Source organism: Canis lupus, chromosome 32 (genome assembly GCF_048164855.1).
Source record: "Canis lupus baileyi chromosome 32, mCanLup2.hap1, whole genome shotgun sequence".
Classification (NCBI taxonomy): Eukaryota; Metazoa; Chordata; class Mammalia; order Carnivora; family Canidae; genus Canis; species Canis lupus.
Window position 1 is genome coordinate 356,441 of NC_132869.1, and position 27,397 is coordinate 383,837.

The following is a 27,397-nucleotide window of genomic DNA, read 5'->3' on the forward strand; positions in this document are numbered from 1 at the left end:
AACAATGCAGACCTGGAGGGTATCTCCAGGTGCAGTAGAGTGGTAATCTGGGAACCTCCTGTCTCAGAATACTGCTACCTTCACCCTGCCATAAGAATGCAGCTAGTTGACAGCTGGCTTCAAGGCGTGCTTCCCTGTGAGAGCTAAGGACAGGGCACAACCCTCCCGCATCCTGCTTGACTGTAGAAGGAGCTGCTAACGTCCTCATGTTAGTGGCAGGGAAAGGTTGTGAGAAAAGCATGTGGAATCGTTGTGCCTGAACCCACGTGTATCTGAGTTGAATACAGCGATTTCCAAAGTCCTTCTTCATCAGAGTGTAGCTAGGTTCCCACTCGCATGTCCGAGTGGGTAGCAGACATCTGCCTCCCATGCATACCCACTTCTGAGATTTGAGCTTATGGCCTGTAACCCTACCTCCTGCCTGCAGCTACCTTTCGCTTCCAAAAGGCCTAGGCTCGCTGCTTCACCGAAGTGTTGGGAGAGGTAACTGGAATCTGCCGGCACACAAGACTAGTGCCTCCAAGCTCAATCCAGCGATTTCCCAGTAATTCCTGGGGTAGACTGGTGCTACATACTAAGTTCCATATGTGAGAAGGTAGCTGAACGCCTTGTCCAAAATCATCTTACTGCTGAGAGTTGAGCTCACCCTCAGTCCCTCACAGTTCCACACTGCCTGCAGAGTGAGTTTCCCACGTCTTCACCAGAGACTTTTGCCAGAGGCCTCTGAGACGCAAGTTAACAATGCAGACCTGGACGGTATCTCCAGGTGCAGTAGAGTGGTAATCTGGGAACCTCCTTACTCAGAATACTGCTACCTTCACACTGTCATAAGAATGCAGCTAGTTGAGAGCTGGCTTCTAGGCATGCATCCCTGTGAGAGCTGAGGACAGGGCAGAACCCTCCCGCATCCTGCCTGACTGTAGACGTACCTGCTAACCTCCTTATGTTAGTGGCTGGGATATGTTGTGGGAAAAGCATGTGTAAGCATTGGGCCTGAACTCCCGTGTATCTGAGTTGAATACAGCGATTTCCAACATCCTTCTTCAATAGGAGTGTAGCTAGGTTCCAACTCCATGTCCGAGTGGGTAGCAGACATCTGCCTCCCATGCATACACACTTCTGAGAGTTGAGCTCATGGCCTGTAACCCTACATCGTGCCTGCCGCTACCTTTCGCTTCCAAAAGGCCTAGGCTCGCTGCTTGACGCAAGTGTTGGGAGAGGTAACTGGAATCTCCTGGCACACAAGACTAGTGCCTCCAAGCTCAATCAAGCCATTTCCTAGTAATTCCTGGGGTAGATTGGTGCTACATACTAATTTCCATATGTGAGAAGGTAGCTGAACGCCTTGTCCAAAATCATCTTACTTCTGAGAGTTGAGCTGACCCTCAGTCCCTCACAGTTCCACACTGCCTGCAGAGTGAGTTTCGCACGTCTTCACCAGAGACTTTTGCCAGAGGCTTCTGAGACGCAAGTTAACAATGCAGACCTGGAGGGTATCTCCAGGTGCAGTAGAGTGGTAATCTGGGAACCTCCTGTCTCAGAATACTGCTACCTTCACCCTGCCATAAGAATGCAGCTAGTTGACAGCTGGCTTCAAGGCGTGCTTCCCTGTGAGAGCTAAGGACAGGGCACAACCCTCCCGCATCCTGCTTGACTGTAGAAGGAGCTGCTAACGTCCTCATGTTAGTGGCAGGGAAAGGTTGTGAGAAAAGCATGTGGAATCGTTGTGCCTGAACCCACGTGTATCTGAGTTGAATACAGCGATTTCCAAAGTCCTTCTTCATCAGAGTGTAGCTAGGTGCCCACTCGCATGTCCGAGTGGGTAGCAGACATCTGCCTCCCATGCATACCCACTTCTGAGAGTTGAGCTTATGGCCTGTAACCCTACCTCCTGCCTGCAGCTAGCTTTCGCTTCCAAAAGGCCTAGGCTCGCTGCTTCACCGAAGTGTTGGGAGAGGTAACTGGAATCTGCCGGCACACAAGACTAGTGCCTCCAAGCTCAATCCAGCGATTTCCCAGTAATTCCTGGGGTAGACTGGTGCTACATACTAAGTTCCATATGTGAGAAGGTAGCTGAACGCCTTGTCCAAAATCATCTTACTGCTGAGAGTTGAGCTCACCCTCATTCCCTCACAGTTCCACACTGCCTGCAGAGTGAGTTTCCCACGTCTTCACCAGAGACTTTTGCCAGAGGCCTCTGAGACGCAAGTTAACAATGCAGACCTGGACGGTATCTCCAGGTGCAGTAGAGTGGTAATCTGGGAACCTCCTTACTCAGAATACTGCTACCTTCACACTGTCATAAGAATGCAGCTAGTTGAGAGCTGGCTTCTAGGCATGCTTCCCTGTGAGAGCTGAGGACAGGGCAGAACCCTCCCGCATCCTGCCTGACTGTAGACGTACCTGCTAACCTCCTTATGTTAGTGGCTGGGATAGGTTGTGGGAAAAGCATGTGTAAGCATTGGGCCTGAACTCCCGTGTATCTGAGTTGAATACAGCGATTTCCAACATCCTTCTTCAATAGGAGTGTAGCTAGGTTCCAACTCCATGTCCGAGTGGGTAGCAGACATCTGCCTCCCATGCATACACACTTCTGAGAGTTGAGCTCATGGCCTGTAACCCTACATCGTGCCTGCCGCTACCTTTCGCTTCCAAAAGGCCTAGGCTCGCTGCTTGACGCAAGTGTTGGGAGAGGTAACTGGAATCTCCCGGCACACAAGTCTAGTGCCTCCAAGCTCAATCCAGCGATTTCCTAGTAATTCCTGGGGTAGATTGGTGCTACATACTAAGTTCCATATGTGAGAAGGTAGCTGAACGCCTTGTCCAAAATCATCTTACTTCTGAGAGTTGAGCTGACCCTCAGTCCCTCACAGTTCCACACTGCCTGCAGAGTGAGTTTCGCACGTCTTCACCAGAGACTTTTGCCAGAGGCTTCTGAGACGCAAGTTAACAATGCAGACCTGGAGGGTATCTCCAGGTGCAGTAGAGTGGTAATCTGGGAACCTCCTGTCTCAGAATACTGCTACCTTCACCCTGCCATAAGAATGCAGCTAGTTGACAGCTGGCTTCAAGGCGTGCTTCCCTGTGAGAGCTAAGGACAGGGCACAACCCTCCCGCATCCTGCTTGACTGTAGAAGGAGCTGCTAACGTCCTCATGTTAGTGGCAGGGAAAGGTTGTGAGAAAAGCATGTGGAATCGTTGTGCCTGAACCCACGTGTATCTGAGTTGAATACAGCGATTTCCAAAGTCCTTCTTCATCAGAGTGTAGCTAGGTGCCCACTCGCATGTCCGAGTGGGTAGCAGACATCTGCCTCCCATGCATACCCACTTCTGAGAGTTGAGCTTATGGCCTGTAACCCTACCTCCTGCCTGCAGCTAGCTTTCGCTTCCAAAAGGCCTAGGCTCGCTGCTTCACCGAAGTGTTGGGAGAGGTAACTGGAATCTGCCGGCACACAAGACTAGTGCCTCCAAGCTCCATCCAGCGATTTCCCAGTAATTCCTGGGGTAGACTGGTGCTACATACTAAGTTCCATATGTGAGAAGGTAGCTGAACGCCTTGTCCAAAATCATCTTACTTCTGAGAGTTGAGCTCACCCTCAGTCCCTCACAGTTCCACACTGCCTGCAGAGTGAGTTTCGCACGTCTTCACCAGAGACGTTTGCCAGAGGCTATGAGACGCAAGTTAACAATGCAGACCTGGAGGGTATCTCCAGGTGCAGTAGAGTGGTAATCTGGGAACCTCCTGTCTCAGAATACTGCTACCTTCACCCTGCCATAAGAATGCAGCTAGTTGACAGCTGGCTTCAAGGCGTGCTTCCCTGTGAGAGCTAAGGACAGGGCACAACCCTCCCGCATCCTGCTTGACTGTAGAAGGAGCTGCTAACGTCCTCATGTTAGTGGCAGGGAAATGTTGTGAGAAAAGCATGTGGAATCGTTGTGCCTGAACCCACGTGTATCTGAGGTGAATACAGCGATTTCCAAAGTCCTTCTTCATCAGAGTGTAGCTAGGTTCCCACTCGCATGTCCGAGTGGGTAGCAGACATCTGCCTCCCATGCATACCCACTTCTGAGATTTGAGCTTATGGCCTGTAACCCTACCTCCTGCCTGCAGCTACCTTTCGCTTCCAAAAGGCCTAGGCTCGCTGCTTCACCGAAGTGTTGGGAGAGGTAACTGGAATCTGCCGGCACACAAGACTAGTGCCTCCAAGCTCAATCCAGCGATTTCCCAGTAATTCCTGGGGTAGACTGGTGCTACATACTAAGTTCCATATGTGAGAAGGTAGCTGAACGCCTTGTCCAAAATCATCTTACTGCTGAGAGTTGAGCTCACCCTCATTCCCTCACAGTTCCACACTGCCTGCAGAGTGAGTTTCCCACGTCTTCACCAGAGACTTTTGCCAGAGGCCTCTGAGACGCAAGTTAACAATGCAGACCTGGACGGTATCTCCAGGTGCAGTAGAGTGGTAATCTGGGAACCTCCTTACTCAGAATACTGCTACCTTCACACTGTCATAAGAATGCAGCTAGTTGAGAGCTGGCTTCTAGGCATGCATCCCTGTGAGAGCTGAGGACAGGGCAGAACCCTCCCGCATCCTGCCTGACTGTAGACGTACCTGCTAACCTCCTTATGTTAGTGGCTGGGATATGTTGTGGGAAAAGCATGTGTAAGCATTGGGCCTGAACTCCCGTGTATCTGAGTTGAATACAGCGATTTCCAACATCCTTCTTCAATAGGAGTGTAGCTAGTTTCCAACTCCATGTCCGAGTGGGTAGCAGACATCTGCCTCCCATGCATACACACTTCTGAGAGTTGAGCTCATGGCCTGTAACCCTACATCGTGCCTGCCGCTACCTTTCGCTTCCAAAAGGCCTAGGCTCGCTGCTTGACGCAAGTGTTGGGAGAGGTAACTGGAATCTCCCGGCACACAAGACTAGTGCCTCCAAGCTCAATCCAGCGATTTCCTAGTAATTCCTGGGGTAGATTGGTGCTACATACTAAGTTCCATATGTGAGAAGGTAGCTGAACGCCTTGTCCAAAATCATCTTACTTCTGAGAGTTGAGCTGACCCTCAGTCCCTCACAGTTCCACACTGCCTGCAGAGTGAGTTTCGCACGTCTTCACCAGAGACTTTTGCCAGAGGCTTCTGAGACGCAAGTTAACAATGCAGACCTGGAGGGTATCTCCAGGTGCAGTAGAGTGGTAATCTGGGAACCTCCTGTCTCAGAATACTGCTACCTTCACCCTGCCATAAGAATGCAGCTAGTTGACAGCTGGCTTCAAGGCGTGCTTCCCTGTGAGAGCTAAGGACAGGGCACAACCCTCCCGCATCCTGCTTGACTGTAGAAGGAGCTGCTAACGTCCTCATGTTAGTGGCAGGGAAAGGTTGTGAGAAAAGCATGTGGAATCGTTGTGCCTGAACCCACGTGTATCTGAGTTGAATACAGCGATTTCCAAAGTCCTTCTTCATCAGAGTGTAGCTAGGTGCCCACTCGCATGTCCGAGTGGGTAGCAGACATCTGCCTCCCATGCATACCCACTTCTGAGAGTTGAGCTTATGGCCTGTAACCCTACCTCCTGCCTGCAGCTAGCTTTCGCTTCCAAAAGGCCTAGGCTCGCTGCTTCACCGAAGTGTTGGGAGAGGTAACTGGAATCTGCCGGCACACAAGACTAGTGCCTCCAAGCTCAATCCAGCGATTTCCCAGTAATTCCTGGGGTAGACTGGTGCTACATACTAAGTTCCATATGTGAGAAGGTAGCTGAACGCCTTGTCCAAAATCATCTTACTGCTGAGAGTTGAGCTCACCCTCATTCCCTCACAGTTCCACACTGCCTGCAGAGTGAGTTTCCCACGTCTTCACCAGAGACTTTTGCCAGAGGCCTCTGAGACGCAAGTTAACAATGCAGACCTGGACGGTATCTCCAGGTGCAGTAGAGTGGTAATCTGGGAACCTCCTTACTCAGAATACTGCTACCTTCACACTGTCATAAGAATGCAGCTAGTTGAGAGCTGGCTTCTAGGCATGCTTCCCTGTGAGAGCTGAGGACAGGGCAGAACCCTCCCGCATCCTGCCTGACTGTAGACGTACCTGCTAACCTCCTTATGTTAGTGGCTGGGATAGGTTGTGGGAAAAGCATGTGTAAGCATTGGGCCTGAACTCCCGTGTATCTGAGTTGAATACAGCGATTTCCAACATCCTTCTTCAATAGGAGTGTAGCTAGGTTCCAACTCCATGTCCGAGTGGGTAGCAGACATCTGCCTCCCATGCATACACACTTCTGAGAGTTGAGCTCATGGCCTGTAACCCTACATCGTGCCTGCCGCTACCTTTCGCTTCCAAAAGGCCTAGGCTCGCTGCTTGACGCAAGTGTTGGGAGAGGTAACTGGAATCTCCCGGCACACAAGACTAGTGCCTCCAAGCTCAATCCAGCGATTTCCTAGTAATTCCTGGGGTAGATTGGTGCTACATACTAAGTTCCATATGTGAGAAGGTAGCTGAACGCCTTGTCCAAAATCATCTTACTTCTGAGAGTTGAGCTGACCCTCAGTCCCTCACAGTTCCACACTGCCTGCAGAGTGAGTTTCGCACGTCTTCACCAGAGACTTTTGCCAGAGGCTTCTGAGACGCAAGTTAACAATGCAGACCTGGAGGGTATCTCCAGGTGCAGTAGAGTGGTAATCTGGGAACCTCCTGTCTCAGAATACTGCTACCTTCACCCTGCCATAAGAATGCAGCTAGTTGACAGCTGGCTTCAAGGCATGCTTCCCTGTGAGAGCTAAGGACAGGGCACAACCCTCCCGCATCCTGCTTGACTGTAGAAGGAGCTGCTAACGTCCTCATGTTAGTGGCAGGGAAAGGTTGTGAGAAAAGCATGTGGAATCGTTGTGCCTGAACCCACGTGTATCTGAGTTGAATACAGCGATTTCCAAAGTCCTTCTTCATCAGAGTGTAGCTAGGTGCCCACTCGCATGTCCGAGTGGGTAGCAGACATCTGCCTCCCATGCATACCCCCTTCTGAGAGTTGAGCTTATGGCCTGTAACCCTACCTCCTGCCTGCAGCTACCTTTCGCTTCCAAAAGGCCTAGGCTCGCTGCTTCACCGAAGTGTTGGGAGAGGTAACTGGAATCTGCCGGCACACAAGACTAGTGCCTCCAAGCTCAATCCAGCGATTTCCCAGTAATTCCTGGGGTAGACTGGTGCTACATACTAAGTTCCATATGTGAGAAGGTAGCTGAACGCCTTGTCCAAAATCATCTTACTTCTGAGAGTTGAGCTCACCCTCAGTCCCTCACAGTTCCACACTGCCTGCAGAGTGAGTTTCGCACGTCTTCACCAGAGACGTTTGCCAGAGGCTATGAGACGCAAGTTAACAATGCAGACCTGGAGGGTATCTCCAGGTGCAGTAGAGTGGTAATCTGGGAACCTCCTGTCTCAGAATACTGCTACCTTCACCCTGCCATAAGAATGCAGCTAGTTGACAGCTGGCTTCAAGGCATGCTTCCCTGTGAGAGCTAAGGACAGGGCACAACCCTCCCGCATCCTGCTTGACTGTAGAAGGAGCTGCTAACGTCCTCATGTTAGTGGCAGGGAAAGGTTGTGAGAAAAGCATGTGGAATCGTTGTGCCTGAACCCACGTGTATCTGAGTTGAATACAGCGATTTCCAAAGTCCTTCTTCATCAGAGTGTAGCTAGGTGCCCACTCGCATGCTGAGTGGGTAGCAGACATATGCCTCCCATGCATACACACTTCTGAGAGTTGAGCTTATGGCCTGTAACCCTACCTCCTGCCTGCAGCTACCTTTCGCTTCCAAAAGGCCTAGGCTCGCTGCTTCACCGAAGTGTTGGGAGAGGTAACTGGAATCTGCCGGCACACAAGACTAGTGCCTCCAAGCTCAATCCAGCGATTTCCCAGTAATTCCTGGGGTAGACTGGTGCTACATACTAAGTTCCATATGTGAGAAGGTAGCTGAACGCCTTGTCCAAAATCATCTTACTGCTGAGAGTTGAGCTCACCCTCATTCCCTCACAGTTCCACACTGCCTGCAGAGTGAGTTTCCCACGTCTTCACCAGAGACTTTTGCCAGAGGCCTCTGAGACGCAAGTTAACAATGCAGACCTGGACGGTATCTCCAGGTGCAGTAGAGTGGTAATCTGGGAACCTCCTTACTCAGAATACTGCTACCTTCACACTGTCATAAGAATGCAGCTAGTTGAGAGCTGGCTTCTAGGCATGCTTCCCTGTGAGAGCTGAGGACAGGGCAGAACCCTCCCGCATCCTGCCTGACTGTAGACGTACCTGCTAACCTCCTTATGTTAGTGGCTGGGATAGGTTGTGGGAAAAGCATGTGTAAGCATTGGGCCTGAACTCCCGTGTATCTGAGTTGAATACAGCGATTTCCAACATCCTTCTTCAATAGGAGTGTAGCTAGGTTCCAACTCCATGTCCGAGTGGGTAGCAGACATCTGCCTCCCATGCATACACACTTCTGAGAGTTGAGCTCATGGCCTGTAACCCTACATCGTGCCTGCCGCTACCTTTCGCTTCCAAAAGGCCTAGGCTCGCTGCTTGACGCAAGTGTTGGGAGAGGTAACTGGAATCTCCCGGCACACAAGACTAGTGCCTCCAAGCTCAATCCAGCGATTTCCTAGTAATTCCTGGGGTAGATTGGTGCTACATACTAAGTTCCATATGTGAGAAGGTAGCTGAACGCCTTGTCCAAAATCATCTTACTTCTGAGAGTTGAGCTGACCCTCAGTCCCTCACAGTTCCACACTGCCTGCAGAGTGAGTTTCGCACGTCTTCACCAGAGACTTTTGCCAGAGGCTTCTGAGACGCAAGTTAACAATGCAGACCTGGAGGGTATCTCCAGGTGCAGTAGAGTGGTAATCTGGGAACCTCCTGTCTCAGAATACTGCTACCTTCACCCTGCCATAAGAATGCAGCTAGTTGACAGCTGGCTTCAAGGCATGCTTCCCTGTGAGAGCTAAGGACAGGGCACAACCCTCCCGCATCCTGCTTGACTGTAGAAGGAGCTGCTAACGTCCTCATGTTAGTGGCAGGGAAAGGTTGTGAGAAAAGCATGTGGAATCGTTGTGCCTGAACCCACGTGTATCTGAGTTGAATACAGCGATTTCCAAAGTCCTTCTTCATCAGAGTGTAGCTAGGTGCCCACTCGCATGTCCGAGTGGGTAGCAGACATCTGCCTCCCATGCATACCCCCTTCTGAGAGTTGAGCTTATGGCCTGTAACCCTACCTCCTGCCTGCAGCTACCTTTCGCTTCCAAAAGGCCTAGGCTCGCTGCTTCACCGAAGTGTTGGGAGAGGTAACTGGAATCTGCCGGCACACAAGACTAGTGCCTCCAAGCTCAATCCAGCGATTTCCCAGTAATTCCTGGGGTAGACTGGTGCTACATACTAAGTTCCATATGTGAGAAGGTAGCTGAACGCCTTGTCCAAAATCATCTTACTTCTGAGAGTTGAGCTCACCCTCAGTCCCTCACAGTTCCACACTGCCTGCAGAGTGAGTTTCGCACGTCTTCACCAGAGACGTTTGCCAGAGGCTATGAGACGCAAGTTAACAATGCAGACCTGGAGGGTATCTCCAGGTGCAGTAGAGTGGTAATCTGGGAACCTCCTGTCTCAGAATACTGCTACCTTCACCCTGCCATAAGAATGCAGCTAGTTGACAGCTGGCTTCAAGGCATGCTTCCCTGTGAGAGCTAAGGACAGGGCACAACCCTCCCGCATCCTGCTTGACTGTAGAAGGAGCTGCTAACGTCCTCATGTTAGTGGCAGGGAAAGGTTGTGAGAAAAGCATGTGGAATCGTTGTGCCTGAACCCACGTGTATCTGAGTTGAATACAGCGATTTCCAAAGTCCTTCTTCATCAGAGTGTAGCTAGGTTCCCACTCGCATGTCCGAGTGGGTAGCAGACATCTGCCTCCCATGCATACCCACTTCTGAGAGTTGAGCTTATGGCCTGTAACCCTACCTCCTGCCTGCAGCTAGCTTTCGCTTCCAAAAGGCCTAGGCTCGCTGCTTCACCGAAGTGTTGGGAGAGGTAACTGGAATCTGCCGGCACACAAGACTAGTGCCTCCAAGCTCAATCCAGCGATTTCCCAGTAATTCCTGGGGTAGACTGGTGCTACATACTAAGTTCCATATGTGAGAAGGTAGCTGAACGCCTTGTCCAAAATCATCTTACTGCTGAGAGTTGAGCTCACCCTCATTCCCTCACAGTTCCACACTGCCTGCAGAGTGAGTTTCCCACGTCTTCACCAGAGACTTTTGCCAGAGGCCTCTGAGACGCAAGTTAACAATGCAGACCTGGACGGTATCTCCAGGTGCAGTAGAGTGGTAATCTGGGAACCTCCTTACTCAGAATACTGCTACCTTCACACTGTCATAAAAATGCAGCTAGTTGAGAGCTGGCTTCTAGGCATGCTTCCCTGTGAGAGCTGAGGACAGGGCAGAACCCTCCCGCATCCTGCCTGACTGTAGACGTACCTGCTAACCTCCTTATGTTAGTGGCTGGGATAGGTTGTGGGAAAAGCATGTGTAAGCATTGGGCCTGAACTCCCGTGTATCTGAGTTGAATACAGCGATTTCCAACATCCTTCTTCAATAGGAGTGTAGCTAGGTTCCAACTCCATGTCCGAGTGGGTAGCAGACATCTGCCTCCCATGCATACACACTTCTGAGAGTTGAGCTCATGGCCTGTAACCCTACATCGTGCCTGCCGCTACCTTTCGCTTCCAAAAGGCCTAGGCTCGCTGCTTGACGCAAGTGTTGGGAGAGGTAACTGGAATCTCCCGGCACACAAGACTAGTGCCTCCAAGCTCAATCCAGCGATTTCCTAGTAATTCCTGGGGTAGATTGGTGCTACATACTAAGTTCCATATGTGAGAAGGTAGCTGAACGCCTTGTCCAAAATCATCTTACTTCTGAGAGTTGAGCTGACCCTCAGTCCCTCACAGTTCCACACTGCCTGCAGAGTGAGTTTCGCACGTCTTCACCAGAGACTTTTGCCAGAGGCTTCTGAGACGCAAGTTAACAATGCAGACCTGGAGGGTATCTCCAGGTGCAGTAGAGTGGTAATCTGGGAACCTCCTGTCTCAGAATACTGCTACCTTCACCCTGCCATAAGAATGCAGCTAGTTGACAGCTGGCTTCAAGGCGTGCTTCCCTGTGAGAGCTAAGGACAGGGCACAACCCTCCCGCATCCTGCTTGACTGTAGAAGGAGCTGCTAACGTCCTCATGTTAGTGGCAGGGAAAGGTTGTGAGAAAAGCATGTGGAATCGTTGTGCCTGAACCCACGTGTATCTGAGTTGAATACAGCGATTTCCAAAGTCCTTCTTCATCAGAGTGTAGCTAGGTTCCCACTCGCATGTCCGAGTGGGTAGCAGACATCTGCCTCCCATGCATACCCACTTCTGAGAGTTGAGCTTATGGCCTGTAACCCTACCTCCTGCCTGCAGCTACCTTTCGCTTCCAAAAGGCCTAGGCTCGCTGCTTCACCGAAGTGTTGGGAGAGGTAACTGGAATCTGCCGGCACACAAGACTAGTGCCTCCAAGCTCCATCCAGCGATTTCCCAGTAATTCCTGGGGTAGACTGGTGCTACATACTAAGTTCCATATGTGAGAAGGTAGCTGAACGCCTTGTCCAAAATCATCTTACTTCTGAGAGTTGAGCTCACCCTCAGTCCCTCACAGTTCCACACTGCCTGCAGAGTGAGTTTCGCACGTCTTCACCAGAGACGTTTGCCAGAGGCTATGAGACGCAAGTTAACAATGCAGACCTGGAGGGTATCTCCAGGTGCAGTAGAGTGGTAATCTGGGAACCTCCTGTCTCAGAATACTGCTACCTTCACCCTGCCATAAGAATGCAGCTAGTTGACAGCTGGCTTCAAGGCGTGCTTCCCTGTGAGAGCTAAGGACAGGGCACAACCCTCCCGCATCCTGCTTGACTGTAGAAGGAGCTGCTAACGTCCTCATGTTAGTGGCAGGGAAAGGTTGTGAGAAAAGCATGTGGAATCGTTGTGCCTGAACCCACGTGTATCTGAGTTGAATACAGCGATTTCCAAAGTCCTTCTTCATCAGAGTGTAGCTAGGTTCCCACTCGCATGTCCGAGTGGGTAGCAGACATCTGCCTCCCATGCATACCCACTTCTGAGATTTGAGCTTATGGCCTGTAACCCTACCTCCTGCCTGCAGCTACCTTTCGCTTCCAAAAGGCCTAGGCTCGCTGCTTCACCGAAGTGTTGGGAGAGGTAACTGGAATCTGCCGGCACACAAGACTAGTGCCTCCAAGCTCAATCCAGCGATTTCCCAGTAATTCCTGGGGTAGACTGGTGCTACATACTAAGTTCCATATGTGAGAAGGTAGCTGAACGCCTTGTCCAAAATCATCTTAATGCTGAGAGTTGAGCTCACCCTCATTCCCTCACAGTTCCACACTGCCTGCAGAGTGAGTTTCCCACGTCTTCACCAGAGACATTTGCCAGAGGCCTCTGAGACGCAAGTTAACAATGCAGACCTGGACGGTATCTCCAGGTGCAGTAGAGTGGTAATCTGGGAACCTCCTTACTCAGAATACTGCTACCTTCACACTGTCATAAGAATGCAGCTAGTTGAGAGCTGGCTTCTAGGCATGCATCCCTGTGAGAGCTGAGGACAGGGCAGAACCCTCCCGCATCCTGCCTGACTGTAGACGTACCTGCTAACCTCCTTATGTTAGTGGCTGGGATATGTTGTGGGAAAAGCATGTGTAAGCATTGGGCCTGAACTCCCGTGTATCTGAGTTGAATACAGCGATTTCCAACATCCTTCTTCAATAGGAGTGTAGCTAGGTTCCAACTCCATGTCCGAGTGGGTAGCAGACATCTGCCTCCCATGCATACACACTTCTGAGAGTTGAGCTCATGGCCTGTAACCCTACATCGTGCCTGCCGCTAACTTTCGCTTCCAAAAGGCCTAGGCTCGCTGCTTGACGCAAGTGTTGGGAGAGGTAACTGGAATCTCCCGGCACACAAGACTAGTGCCTCCAAGCTCAATCCAGCGATTTCCTAGTAATTCCTGGGGTAGATTGGTGCTACATACTAAGTTCCATATGTGAGAAGGTAGCTGAACGCCTTGTCCAAAATCATCTTACTTCTGAGAGTTGAGCTGACCCTCAGTCCCTCACAGTTCCACACTGCCTGCAGAGTGAGTTTCGCACGTCTTCACCAGAGACTTTTGCCAGAGGCTTCTGAGACGCAAGTTAACAATGCAGACCTGGAGGGTATCTCCAGGTGCAGTAGAGTGGTAATCTGGGAACCTCCTGTCTCAGAATACTGCTACCTTCACCCTGCCATAAGAATGCAGCTAGTTGACAGCTGGCTTCAAGGCGTGCTTCCCTGTGAGAGCTAAGGACAGGGCACAACCCTCCCGCATCCTGCTTGACTGTAGAAGGAGCTGCTAACGTCCTCATGTTAGTGGCAGGGAAAGGTTGTGAGAAAAGCGTGTGGAATCGTTGTGCCTGAACCCACGTGTATCTGAGTTGAATACAGCGATTTCCAAAGTCCTTCTTCATCAGAGTGTAGCTAGGTGCCCACTCGCATGTCCGAGTGGGTAGCAGACATCTGCCTCCCATGCATACCCACTTCTGAGAGTTGAGCTTATGGCCTGTAACCCTACCTCCTGCCTGCAGCTACCTTTCGCTTCCAAAAGGCCTAGGCTCGCTGCTTCACCGAAGTGTTGGGAGAGGTAACTGGAATCTGCCGGCACACAAGACTAGTGCCTCCAAGCTCCATCCAGCGATTTCCCAGTAATTCCTGGGGTAGACTGGTGCTACATACTAAGTTCCATATGTGAGAAGGTAGCTGAACGCCTTGTCCAAAATCATCTTACTTCTGAGAGTTGAGCTCACCCTCATTCCCTCACAGTTCCACACTGCCTGCAGAGTGAGTTTCGCACGTCTTCACCAGAGACTTTTGCCAGAGGCCTCTGAGACGCAAGTTAACAATGCAGACCTGGACGGTATCTCCAGGTGCAGTAGAGTGGTAATCTGGGAACCTCCTTACTCAGAATACTGCTACCTTCACCCTGTCATAAGAATGCAGCTAGTTGAGAGCTGGCTTCTATGCATGCTTCCCTGTGAGAGCTGAGGACAGGGCAGAACCCTCCCGCATCCTGCCTGACTGTAGACGTACCTGCTAACCTCCTTATGTTAGTGGCTGGGATAGGTTGTGGGAAAAGCATGTGTAAGCATTGGGCCTGAACTCCCGTGTATCTGAGTTGAATACAGCGATTTCCAACATCCTTCTTCAATAGGAGTGTAGCTAGGTTCCAACTCCATGTCCGAGTGGGTAGCAGACATCTGCCTCCCATGCATACACACTTCTGAGAGTTGAGCTCATGGCCTGTAACCCTACATCGTGCCTGCCGCTACCTTTCGCTTCCAAAAGGCCTAGGCTCGCTGCTTGACGCAAGTGTTGGGAGAGGTAACTGGAATCTCCCGGCACACAAGACTAGTGCCTCCAAGCTCAATCCAGCGATTTCCTAGTAATTCCTGGGGTAGATTGGTGCTACATACTAAGTTCCATATGTGAGAAGGTAGCTGAACGCCTTGTCCAAAATCATCTTACTTCTGAGAGTTGAGCTGACCCTCAGTCCCTCACAGTTCCACACTGCCTGCAGAGTGAGTTTCGCACGTCTTCACCAGAGACTTTTGCCAGAGGCTTCTGAGACGCAAGTTAACAATGCAGACCTGGAGGGTATCTCCAGGTGCAGTAGAGTGGTAATCTGGGAACCTCCTGTCTCAGAATACTGCTACCTTCACCCTGCCATAAGAATGCAGCTAGTTGACAGCTGGCTTCAAGGCATGCTTCCCTGTGAGAGCTAAGGACAGGGCACAACCCTCCCGCATCCTGCTTGACTGTAGAAGGAGCTGCTAACGTCCTCATGTTAGTGGCAGGGAAAGGTTGTGAGAAAAGCATGTGGAATCGTTGTGCCTGAACCCACGTGTATCTGAGTTGAATACAGCGATTTCCAAAGTCCTTCTTCATCAGAGTGTAGCTAGGTGCCCACTCGCATGTCCGAGTGGGTAGCAGACATCTGCCTCCCATGCATACCCACTTCTGAGAGTTGAGCTTATGGCCTGTAACCCTACCTCCTGCCTGCAGCTACCTTTCGCTTCCAAAAGGCCTAGGCTCGCTGCTTCACCGAAGTGTTGGGAGAGGTAACTGGAATCTGCCGGCACACAAGACTAGTGCCTCCAAGCTCCATCCAGCGATTTCCCAGTAATTCCTGGGGTAGACTGGTGCTACATACTAAGTTCCATATGTGAGAAGGTAGCTGAACGCCTTGTCCAAAATCATCTTACTTCTGAGAGTTGAGCTCACCCTCAGTCCCTCACAGTTCCACACTGCCTGCAGAGTGAGTTTCGCACGTCTTCACCAGAGACGTTTGCCAGAGGCTATGAGACGCAAGTTAACAATGCAGACCTGGAGGGTATCTCCAGGTGCAGTAGAGTGGTAATCTGGGAACCTCCTGTCTCAGAATACTGCTACCTTCACCCTGCCATAAGAATGCAGCTAGTTGACAGCTGGCTTCAAGGCGTGCTTCCCTGTGAGAGCTAAGGACAGGGCACAACCCTCCCGCATCCTGCTTGACTGTAGAAGGAGCTGCTAACGTCCTCATGTTAGTGGCAGGGAAAGGTTGTGAGAAAAGCATGTGGAATCGTTGTGCCTGAACCCACGTGTATCTGAGTTGAATACAGCGATTTCCAAAGTCCTTCTTCATCAGAGTGTAGCTAGGTGCCCACTCGCATGTCCGAGTGGGTAGCAGACATCTGCCTCCCATGCATACCCACTTCTGAGAGTTGAGCTTATGGCCTGTAACCCTACCTCCTGCCTGCAGCTACCTTTCGCTTCCAAAAGGCCTAGGCTCGCTGCTTCACCGAAGTGTTGGGAGAGGTAACTGGAATCTGCCGGCACACAAGACTAGTGCCTCCAAGCTCAATCCAGCGATTTCCCAGTAATTCCTGGGGTAGACTGGTGCTACATACTAAGTTCCATATGTGAGAAGGTAGCTGAACGCCTTGTCCAAAATCATCTTACTGCTGAGAGTTGAGCTCACCCTCATTCCCTCACAGTTCCACACTGCCTGCAGAGTGAGTTTCCCACGTCTTCACCAGAGACTTTTGCCAGAGGCCTCTGAGACGCAAGTTAACAATGCAGACCTGGACGGTATCTCCAGGTGCAGTAGAGTGGTAATCTGGGAACCTCCTTACTCAGAATACTGCTACCTTCACACTGTCATAAGAATGCAGCTAGTTGAGAGCTGGCTTCTAGGCATGCTTCCCTGTGAGAGCTGAGGACAGGGCAGAACCCTCCCGCATCCTGCCTGACTGTAGACGTACCTGCTAACCTCCTTATGTTAGTGGCTGGGATAGGTTGTGGGAAAAGCATGTGTAAGCATTGGGCCTGAACTCCCGTGTATCTGAGTTGAATACAGCGATTTCCAACATCCTTCTTCAATAGGAGTGTAGCTAGGTTCCAACTCCATGTCCGAGTGGGTAGCAGACATCTGCCTCCCATGCATACACACTTCTGAGAGTTGAGCTCATGGCCTGTAACCCTACATCGTGCCTGCCGCTACCTTTCGCTTCCAAAAGGCCTAGGCTCGCTGCTTGACGCAAGTGTTGGGAGAGGTAACTGGAATCTCCCGGCACACAAGACTAGTGCCTCCAAGCTCAATCCAGCGATTTCATAGTAATTCCTGGGGTAGATTGGTGCTACATACTAAGTTCCATATGTGAGAAGGTAGCTGAACGCCTTGTCCAAAATCATCTTACTTCTGAGAGTTGAGCTGACCCTCAGTCCCTCACAGTTCCACACTGCCTGCAGAGTGAGTTTCGCACGTCTTCACCAGAGACTTTTGCCAGAGGCTTCTGAGACGCAAGTTAACAATGCAGACCTGGAGGGTATCTCCAGGTGCAGTAGAGTGGTAATCTGGGAACCTCCTGTCTCAGAATACTGCTACCTTCACCCTGCCATAAGAATGCAGCTAGTTGACAGCTGGCTTCAAGGCATGCTTCCCTGTGAGAGCTAAGGACAGGGCACAACCCTCCCGCATCCTGCTTGACTGTAGAAGGAGCTGCTAACGTCCTCATGTTAGTGGCAGGGAAAGGTTGTGAGAAAAGCATGTGGAATCGTTGTGCCTGAACCCACGTGTATCTGAGTTGAATACAGCGATTTCCAAAGTCCTTCTTCATCAGAGTGTAGCTAGGTGCCCACTCGCATGTCCGAGTGGGTAGCAGACATCTGCCTCCCATGCATACCCACTTCTGAGAGTTGAGCTTATGGCCTGTAACCCTACCTCCTGCCTGCAGCTACCTTTCGCTTCCAAAAGGCCTAGGCTCGCTGCTTCACCGAAGTGTTGGGAGAGGTAACTGGAATCTGCCGGCACACAAGACTAGTGCCTCCAAGCTCCATCCAGCGATTTCCCAGTAATTCCTGGGGTAGACTGGTGCTACATACTAAGTTCCATATGTGAGAAGGTAGCTGAACGCCTTGTCCAAAATCATCTTACTTCTGAGAGTTGAGCTCACCCTCAGTCCCTCACAGTTCCACACTGCCTGCAGAGTGAGTTTCGCACGTCTTCACCAGAGACGTTTGCCAGAGGCTATGAGACGTGAGTTAACAATGCAGACCTGGAGGGTATCTCCAGGTGCAGTAGAGTGGTAATCTGGGAACCTCCTGTCTCAGAATACTGCTACCTTCACCCTGCCATAAGAATGCAGCTAGTTGACAGCTGGCTTCAAGGCGTGCTTCCCTGTGAGAGCTAAGGACAGGGCACAACCCTCCCGCATCCTGCTTGACTGTAGAAGGAGCTGCTAACGTCCTCATGTTAGTGGCAGGGAAAGGTTGTGAGAAAAGCATGTGGAATCGTTGTGCCTGAACCCACGTGTATCTGAGTTGAATACAGCGATTTCCAAAGTCCTTCTTCATCAGAGTGTAGCTAGGTTCCCACTCGCATGTCCGAGTGGGTAGCAGACATCTGCCTCCCATGCATACCCACTTCTGAGAGTTGAGCTTATGGCCTGTAACCCTACCTCCTGCCTGCAGCTACCTTTCGCTTCCAAAAGGCCTAGGCTCGCTGCTTCACCGAAGTGTTGGGAGAGGTAACTGGAATCTGCCGGCACACAAGACTAGTGCCTCCAAGCTCAATCCAGCGATTTCCCAGTAATTCCTGGGGTAGACTGGTGCTACATACTAAGTTCCATATGTGAGAAGGTAGCTGAACGCCTTGTCCAAAATCATCTTACTGCTGAGAGTTGAGCTCACCCTCATTCCCTCACAGTTCCACACTGCCTGCAGAGTGAGTTTCCCACGTCTTCACCAGAGACTTTTGCCAGAGGCCTCTGAGACGCAAGTTAACAATGCAGACCTGGACGGTATCTCCAGGTGCAGTAGAGTGGTAATCTGGGAACCTCCTTACTCAGAATACTGCTACCTTCACACTGTCATAAGAATGCAGCTAGTTGAGAGCTGGCTTCTAGGCATGCTTCCCTGTGAGAGCTGAGGACAGGGCAGAACCCTCCCGCATCCTGCCTGACTGTAGACGTACCTGCTAACCTCCTTATGTTAGTGGCTGGGATAGGTTGTGGGAAAAGCATGTGTAAGCATTGGGCCTGAACTCCCGTGTATCTGAGTTGAATACAGCGATTTCCAACATCCTTCTTCAATAGGAGTGTAGCTAGGTTCCAACTCCATGTCCGAGTGGGTAGCAGACATCTGCCTCCCATGCATACACACTTCTGAGAGTTGAGCTCATGGCCTGTAACCCTACATCGTGCCTGCCGCTACCTTTCGCTTCCAAAAGGCCTAGGCTCGCTGCTTGACGCAAGTGTTGGGAGAGGTAACTGGAATCTCCCGGCACACAAGACTAGTGCCTCCAAGCTCAATCAAGCCATTTCCTAGTAATTCCTGGGGTAGATTGGTGCTACATACTAAGTTCCATATGTGAGAAGGTAGCTGAACGCCTTGTCCAAAATCATCTTACTTCTGAGAGTTGAGCTGACCCTCAGTCCCTCACAGTTCCACACTGCCTGCAGAGTGAGTTTCGCACGTCTTCACCAGAGACTTTTGCCAGAGGCTTCTGAGACGCAAGTTAACAATGCAGACCTGGAGGGTATCTCCAGGTGCAGTAGAGTGGTAATCTGGGAACCTCCTGTCTCAGAATACTGCTACCTTCACCCTGCCATAAGAATGCAGCTAGTTGACAGCTGGCTTCAAGGCGTGCTTCCCTGTGAGAGCTAAGGACAGGGCACAACCCTCCCGCATCCTGCTTGACTGTAGAAGGAGCTGCTAACGTCCTCATGTTAGTGGCAGGGAAAGGTTGTGAGAAAAGCATGTGGAATCGTTGTGCCTGAACCCACGTGTATCTGAGTTGAATACAGCGATTTCCAAAGTCCTTCTTCATCAGAGTGTAGCTAGGTGCCCACTCGCATGTCCGAGTGGGTAGCAGACATCTGCCTCCCATGCATACCCACTTCTGAGAGTTGAGCTTATGGCCTGTAACCCTACCTCCTGCCTGCAGCTAGCTTTCGCTTCCAAAAGGCCTAGGCTCGCTGCTTCACCGAAGTGTTGGGAGAGGTAACTGGAATCTGCCGGCACACAAGACTAGTGCCTCCAAGCTCAATCCAGCGATTTCCCAGTAATTCCTGGGGTAGACTGGTGCTACATACTAAGTTCCATATGTGAGAAGGTAGCTGAACGCCTTGTCCAAAATCATCTTACTGCTGAGAGTTGAGCTCACCCTCATTCCCTCACAGTTCCACACTGCCTGCAGAGTGAGTTTCCCACGTCTTCACCAGAGACTTTTGCCAGAGGCCTCTGAGACGCAAGTTAACAATGCAGACCTGGACGGTATCTCCAGGTGCAGTAGAGTGGTAATCTGGGAACCTCCTTACTCAGAATACTGCTACCTTCACACTGTCATAAGAATGCAGCTAGTTGAGAGCTGGCTTCTAGGCATGCTTCCCTGTGAGAGCTGAGGACAGGGCAGAACCCTCCCGCATCCTGCCTGACTGTAGACGTACCTGCTAACCTCCTTATGTTAGTGGCTGGGATAGGTTGTGGGAAAAGCATGTGTAAGCATTGGGCCTGAACTCCCGTGTATCTGAGTTGAATACAGCGATTTCCAACATCCTTCTTCAATAGGAGTGTAGCTAGGCTCCAACTCCCATGTCCGAGTGGGTAGCAGACATCTGCCTCCCATGCATACACACTTCTGAGAGTTGAGCTCATGGCCTGTAACCCTACATCGTGCCTGCCGCTACCTTTCGCTTCCAAAAGGCCTAGGCTCGCTGCTTGACGCAAGTGTTGGGAGAGGTAACTGGAATCTCCCGGCACACAAGACTAGTGCCTCCAAGCTCAATCCAGCGATTTCCTAGTAATTCCTGGGGTAGATTGGTGCTACATACTAAGTTCCATATGTGAGAAGGTAGCTGAACGCCTTGTCCAAAATCATCTTACTTCTGAGAGTTGAGCTGACCCTCAGTCCCTCACAGTTCCACACTGCCTGCAGAGTGAGTTTCGCACGTCTTCACCAGAGACTTTTGCCAGAGGCTTCTGAGACGCAAGTTAACAATGCAGACCTGGAGGGTATCTCCAGGTGCAGTAGAGTGGTAATCTGGGAACCTCCTGTCTCAGAATACTGCTACCTTCACCCTGCCATAAGAATGCAGCTAGTTGACAGCTGGCTTCAAGGCATGCTTCCCTGTGAGAGCTAAGGACAGGGCACAACCCTCCCGCATCCTGCTTGACTGTAGAAGGAGCTGCTAACGTCCTCATGTTAGTGGCAGGGAAAGGTTGTGAGAAAAGCATGTGGAATCGTTGTGCCTGAACCCACGTGTATCTGAGTTGAATACAGCGATTTCCAAAGTCCTTCTTCATCAGAGTGTAGCTAGGTGCCCACTCGCATGTCCGAGTGGGTAGCAGACATCTGCCTCCCATGCATACCCACTTCTGAGAGTTGAGCTTATGGCCTGTAACCCTACCTCCTGCCTGCAGCTACCTTTGGCTTCCAAAAGGCCTAGGCTCGCTGCTTCACCGAAGTGTTGGGAGAGGTAACTGGAATCTGCCGGCACACAAGACTAGTGCCTCCAAGCTCCATCCAGCGATTTCCCAGTAATACCTGGGGTAGACTGGTGCTACATACTAAGTTCCATATGTGAGAAGGTAGCTGAACGCCTTGTCCAAAATCATCTTACTTCTGAGAGTTGAGCTCACCCTCAGTCCCTCACAGTTCCACACTGCCTGCAGAGTGAGTTTCGCACGTCTTCACCAGAGACGTTTGCCAGAGGCTATGAGACGCAAGTTAACAATGCAGACCTGGAGGGTATCTCCAGGTGCAGTAGAGTGGTAATCTGGGAACCTCCTGTCTCAGAATACTGCTACCTTCACCCTGCCATAAGAATGCAGCTAGTTGACAGCTGGCTTCAAGGCGTGCTTCCCTGTGAGAGCTAAGGACAGGGCACAACCCTCCCGCATCCTGCTTGACTGTAGAAGGAGCTGCTAACGTCCTCATGTTAGTGGCAGGGAAAGGTTGTGAGAAAAGCATGTGGAATCGTTGTGCCTGAACCCACGTGTATCTGAGTTGAATACAGCGATTTCCAAAGTCCTTCTTCATCAGAGTGTAGCTAGGTTCCCACTCGCATGTCCGAGTGGGTAGCAGACATCTGCCTCCCATGCATACCCACTTCTGAGATTTGAGCTTATGGCCTGTAACCCTACCTCCTGCCTGCAGCTACCTTTCGCTTCCAAAAGGCCTAGGCTCGCTGCTTCACCGAAGTGTTGGGAGAGGTAACTGGAATCTGCCGGCACACAAGACTAGTGCCTCCAAGCTCAATCCAGCGATTTCCCAGTAATTCCTGGGGTAGACTGGTGCTACATACTAAGTTCCATATGTGAGAAGGTAGCTGAACGCCTTGTCCAAAATCATCTTACTGCTGAGAGTTGAGCTCACCCTCATTCCCTCACAGTTCCACACTGCCTGCAGAGTGAGTTTCCCACGTCTTCACCAGAGACTTTTGCCAGAGGCCTCTGAGACGCAAGTTAACAATGCAGACCTGGACGGTATCTCCAGGTGCAGTAGAGTGGTAATCTGGGAACCTCCTTACTCAGAATACTGCTACCTTCACACTGTCATAAGAATGCAGCTAGTTGAGAGCTGGCTTCTAGGCATGCTTCCCTGTGAGAGCTGAGGACAGGGCAGAACCCTCCCGCATCCTGCCTGACTGTAGACGTACCTGCTAACCTCCTTATGTTAGTGGCTGGGATAGGTTGTGGGAAAAGCATGTGTAAGCATTGGGCCTGAACTCCCGTGTATCTGAGTTGAATACAGCGATTTCCAACATCCTTCTTCAATAGGAGTGTAGCTAGGTTCCAACTCCATGTCCGAGTGGGTAGCAGACATCTGCCTCCCATGCATACACACTTCTGAGAGTTGAGCTCATGGCCTGTAACCCTACATCGTGCCTGCCGCTACCTTTCGCTTCCAAAAGGCCTAGGCTCGCTGCTTGACGCAAGTGTTGGGAGAGGTAACTGGAATCTCCCGGCACACAAGACTAGTGCCTCCAAGCTCAATCAAGCCATTTCCTAGTAATTCCTGGGGTAGATTGGTGCTACATACTAAGTTCCATATGTGAGAAGGTAGCTGAACGCCTTGTCCAAAATCATCTTACTTCTGAGAGTTGAGCTGACCCTCAGTCCCTCACAGTTCCACACTGCCTGCAGAGTGAGTTTCGCACGTCTTCACCAGAGACTTTTGCCAGAGGCTTCTGAGACGCAAGTTAACAATGCAGACCTGGAGGGTATCTCCAGGTGCAGTAGAGTGGTAATCTGGGAACCTCCTGTCTCAGAATACTGCTACCTTCACCCTGCCATAAGAATGCAGCTAGTTGACAGCTGGCTTCAAGGCGTGCTTCCCTGTGAGAGCTAAGGACAGGGCACAACCCTCCCGCATCCTGCTTGACTGTAGAAGGAGCTGCTAACGTCCTCATGTTAGTGGCAGGGAAAGGTTGTGAGAAAAGCATGTGGAATCGTTGTGCCTGAACCCACGTGTATCTGAGTTGAATACAGCGATTTCCAAAGTCCTTCTTCATCAGAGTGTAGCTAGGTGCCCACTCGCATGTCCGAGTGGGTAGCAGACATCTGCCTCCCATGCATACCCCCTTCTGAGAGTTGAGCTTATGGCCTGTAACCCTACCTCCTGCCTGCAGCTACCTTTCGCTTCCAAAAGGCCTAGGCTCGCTGCTTCACCGAAGTGTTGGGAGAGGTAACTGGAATCTGCCGGCACACAAGACTAGTGCCTCCAAGCTCAATCCAGCGATTTCCCAGTAATTCCTGGGGTAGACTGGTGCTACATACTAAGTTCCATATGTGAGAAGGTAGCTGAACGCCTTGTCCAAAATCATCTTACTGCTGAGAGTTGAGCTCACCCTCATTCCCTCACAGTTCCACACTGCCTGCAGAGTTAGTTTCCCACGTCTTCACCAGAGACTTTTGCCAGAGGCCTCTGAGACGCAGGTTAACAATGCAGACCTGGACGGTATCTCCAGGTGCAGTAGAGTGGTAATCTGGGAACCTCCTTACTCAGAATACTGCTACCTTCACACTGTCATAAGAATGCAGCTAGTTGAGAGCTGGCTTCTAGGCATGCTTCCCTGTGAGAGCTGAGGACAGGGCAGAACCCTCCCGCATCCTGCCTGACTGTAGACGTACCTGCTAACCTCCTTATGTTAGTGGCTGGGATAGGTTGTGGGAAAAGCATGTGTAAGCATTGGGCCTGAACTCCCGTGTATCTGAGTTGAATACAGCGATTTCCAACATCCTTCTTCAATAGGAGTGTAGCTAGGCTCCAACTCCCATGTCCGAGTGGGTAGCAGACATCTGCCTCCCATGCATACACACTTCTGAGAGTTGAGCTCATGGCCTGTAACCCTACATCGTGCCTGCCGCTACCTTTCGCTTCCAAAAGGCCTAGGCTCGCTGCTTGACGCAAGTGTTGGGAGAGGTAACTGGAATCTCCCGGCACACAAGACTAGTGCCTCCAAGCTCAATCCAGCGATTTCCTAGTAATTCCTGGGGTAGATTGGTGCTACATACTAAGTTCCATATGTGAGAAGGTAGCTGAATGCCTTGTCCAAAATCATCTTACTTCTGAGAGTTGAGCTGACCCTCAGTCCCTCACAGTTCCACACTGCCTGCAGAGTGAGTTTCGCACGTCTTCACCAGAGACTTTTGCCAGAGGCTTCTGAGACGCAAGTTAACAATGCAGACCTGGAGGGTATCTCCAGGTGCAGTAGAGTGGTAATCTGGGAACCTCCTGTCTCAGAATACTGCTACCTTCACCCTGCCATAAGAATGCAGCTAGTTGACAGCTGGCTTCAAGGCATGCTTCCCTGTGAGAGCTAAGGACAGGGCACAACCCTCCCGCATCCTGCTTGACTGTAGAAGGAGCTGCTAACGTCCTCATGTTAGTGGCAGGGAAATGTTGTGAGAAAAGCATGTGGAATCGTTGTGCCTGAACCCACGTGTATCTGAGTTGAATACAGCGATTTCCAAAGTCCTTCTTCATCAGAGTGTAGCTAGGTGCCCACTCGCATGTCCGAGTGGGTAGCAGACATCTGCCTCCCATGCATACCCACTTCTGAGATTTGAGCTTATGGCCTGTAACCCTACCTCCTGCCTGCAGCTACCTTTCGCTTCCAAAAGGCCTAGGCTCGCTGCTTCACCGAAGTGTTGGGAGAGGTAACTGGAATCTGCCGGCACACAAGACTAGTGCCTCCAAGCTCCATCCAGCGATTTCCCAGTAATTCCTGGGGTAGACTGGTGCTACATACTAAGTTCCATATGTGAGAAGGTAGCTGAACGCCTTGTCCAAAATCATCTTACTTCTGAGAGTTGAGCTCACCCTCAGTCCCTCACAGTTCCACACTGCCTGCAGAGTGAGTTTCGCACGTCTTCACCAGAGACGTTTGCCAGAGGCTATGAGACGCAAGTTAACAATGCAGACCTGGAGGGTATCTCCAGGTGCAGTAGAGTGGTAATCTGGGAACCTCCTGTCTCAGAATACTGCTACCTTCACCCTGCCATAAGAATGCAGCTAGTTGACAGCTGGCTTCAAGGCGTGCTTCCCTGTGAGAGCTAAGGACAGGGCACAACCCTCCCGCATCCTGCTTGACTGTAGAAGGAGCTGCTAACGTCCTCATGTTAGTGGCAGGGAAAGGTTGTGAGAAAAGCATGTGGAATCGTTGTGGCTGAACCCACGTGTATCTGAGTTGAATACAGCGATTTCCAAAGTCCTTCTTCATCAGAGTGTAGCTAGGTTCCCACTCGCATGTCCGAGTGGGTAGCAGACATCTGCCTCCCATGCATACCCACTTCTGAGATTTGAGCTTATGGCCTGTAACCCTACCTCCTGCCTGCAGCTACCTTTCGCTTCCAAAAGGCCTAGGCTCGCTGCTTCACCGAAGTGTTGGGAGAGGTAACTGGAATCTGCCGGCACACAAGACTAGTGCCTCCAAGCTCAATCCAGCGATTTCCCAGTAATTCCTGGGGTAGACTGGTGCTACATACTAAGTTCCATATGTGAGAAGGTAGCTGAACGCCTTGTCCAAAATCATCTTACTGCTGAGAGTTGAGCTCACCCTCATTCCCTCACAGTTCCACACTGCCTGCAGAGTGAGTTTCCCACGTCTTCACCAGAGACTTTTGCCAGAGGCCTCTGAGACGCAAGTTAACAATGCAGACCTGGACGGTATCTCCAGGTGCAGTAGAGTGGTAATCTGGGAACCTCCTTACTCAGAATACTGCTACCTTCACACTGTCATAAGAATGCAGCTAGTTGAGAGCTGGCTTCTAGGCATGCTTCCCTGTGAGAGCTGAGGACAGGGCAGAACCCTCCCGCATCCTGCCTGACTGTAGACGTACCTGCTAACCTCCTTATGTTAGTGGCTGGGATATGTTGTGGGAAAAGCATGTGTAAGCATTGGGCCTGAACTCCCGTGTATCTGAGTTGAATACAGCGATTTCCAACATCCTTCTTCAATAGGAGTGTAGCTAGGTTCCAACTCCATGTCCGAGTGGGTAGCAGACATCTGCCTCCCATGCATACACACTTCTGAGAGTTGAGCTCATGGCCTGTAACCCTACATCGTGCCTGCCGCTACCTTTCGCTTCCAAAAGGCCTAGGCTCGCTGCTTGACGCAAGTGTTGGGAGAGGTAACTGGAATCTCCCGGCACACAAGACTAGTGTCTCCAAGCTCAATCAAGCCATTTCCTAGTAATTCCTGGGGTAGATTGGTGCTACATACTAAGTTCCATATGTGAGAAGGTAGCTGAACGCCTTGTCCAAAATCATCTTACTTCTGAGAGTTGAGCTGACCCTCAGTCCCTCACAGTTCCACACTGCCTGCAGAGTGAGTTTCGCACGTCTTCACCAGAGACTTTTGCCAGAGGCTTCTGAGACGCAAGTTAACAATGCAGACCTGGAGGGTATCTCCAGGTGCAGTAGAGTGGTAATCTGGGAACCTCCTGTCTCAGAATACTGCTACCTTCACCCTGCCATAAGAATGCAGCTAGTTGACAGCTGGCTTCAAGGCGTGCTTCCCTGTGAGAGCTAAGGACAGGGCACAACCCTCCCGCATCCTGCTTGACTGTAGAAGGAGCTGCTAACGTCCTCATGTTAGTGGCAGGGAAAGGTTGTGAGAAAAGCATGTGGAATCGTTGTGCCTGAACCCACGTGTATCTGAGTTGAATACAGCGATTTCCAAAGTCCTTCTTCATCAGAGTGTAGCTAGGTGCCCACTCGCATGTCCGAGTGGGTAGCAGACATCTGCCTCCCATGCATACCCACTTCTGAGAGTTGAGCTTATGGCCTGTAACCCTACCTCCTGCCTGCAGCTAGCTTTCGCTTCCAAAAGGCCTAGGCTCGCTGCTTCACCGAAGTGTTGGGAGAGGTAACTGGAATCTGCCGGCACACAAGACTAGTGCCTCCAAGCTCAATCCAGCGATTTCCCAGTAATTCCTGGGGTAGACTGGTGCTACATACTAAGTTCCATATGTGAGAAGGTAGCTGAACGCCTTGTCCAAAATCATCTTACTGCTGAGAGTTGAGCTCACCCTCATTCCCTCACAGTTCCACACTGCCTGCAGAGTGAGTTTCCCACGTCTTCACCAGAGACTTTTGCCAGAGGCCTCTGAGACGCAAGTTAACAATGCAGACCTGGACGGTATCTCCAGGTGCAGTAGAGTGGTAATCTGGGAACCTCCTTACTCAGAATACTGCTACCTTCACACTGTCATAAGAATGCAGCTAGTTGAGAGCTGGCTTCTAGGCATGCTTCCC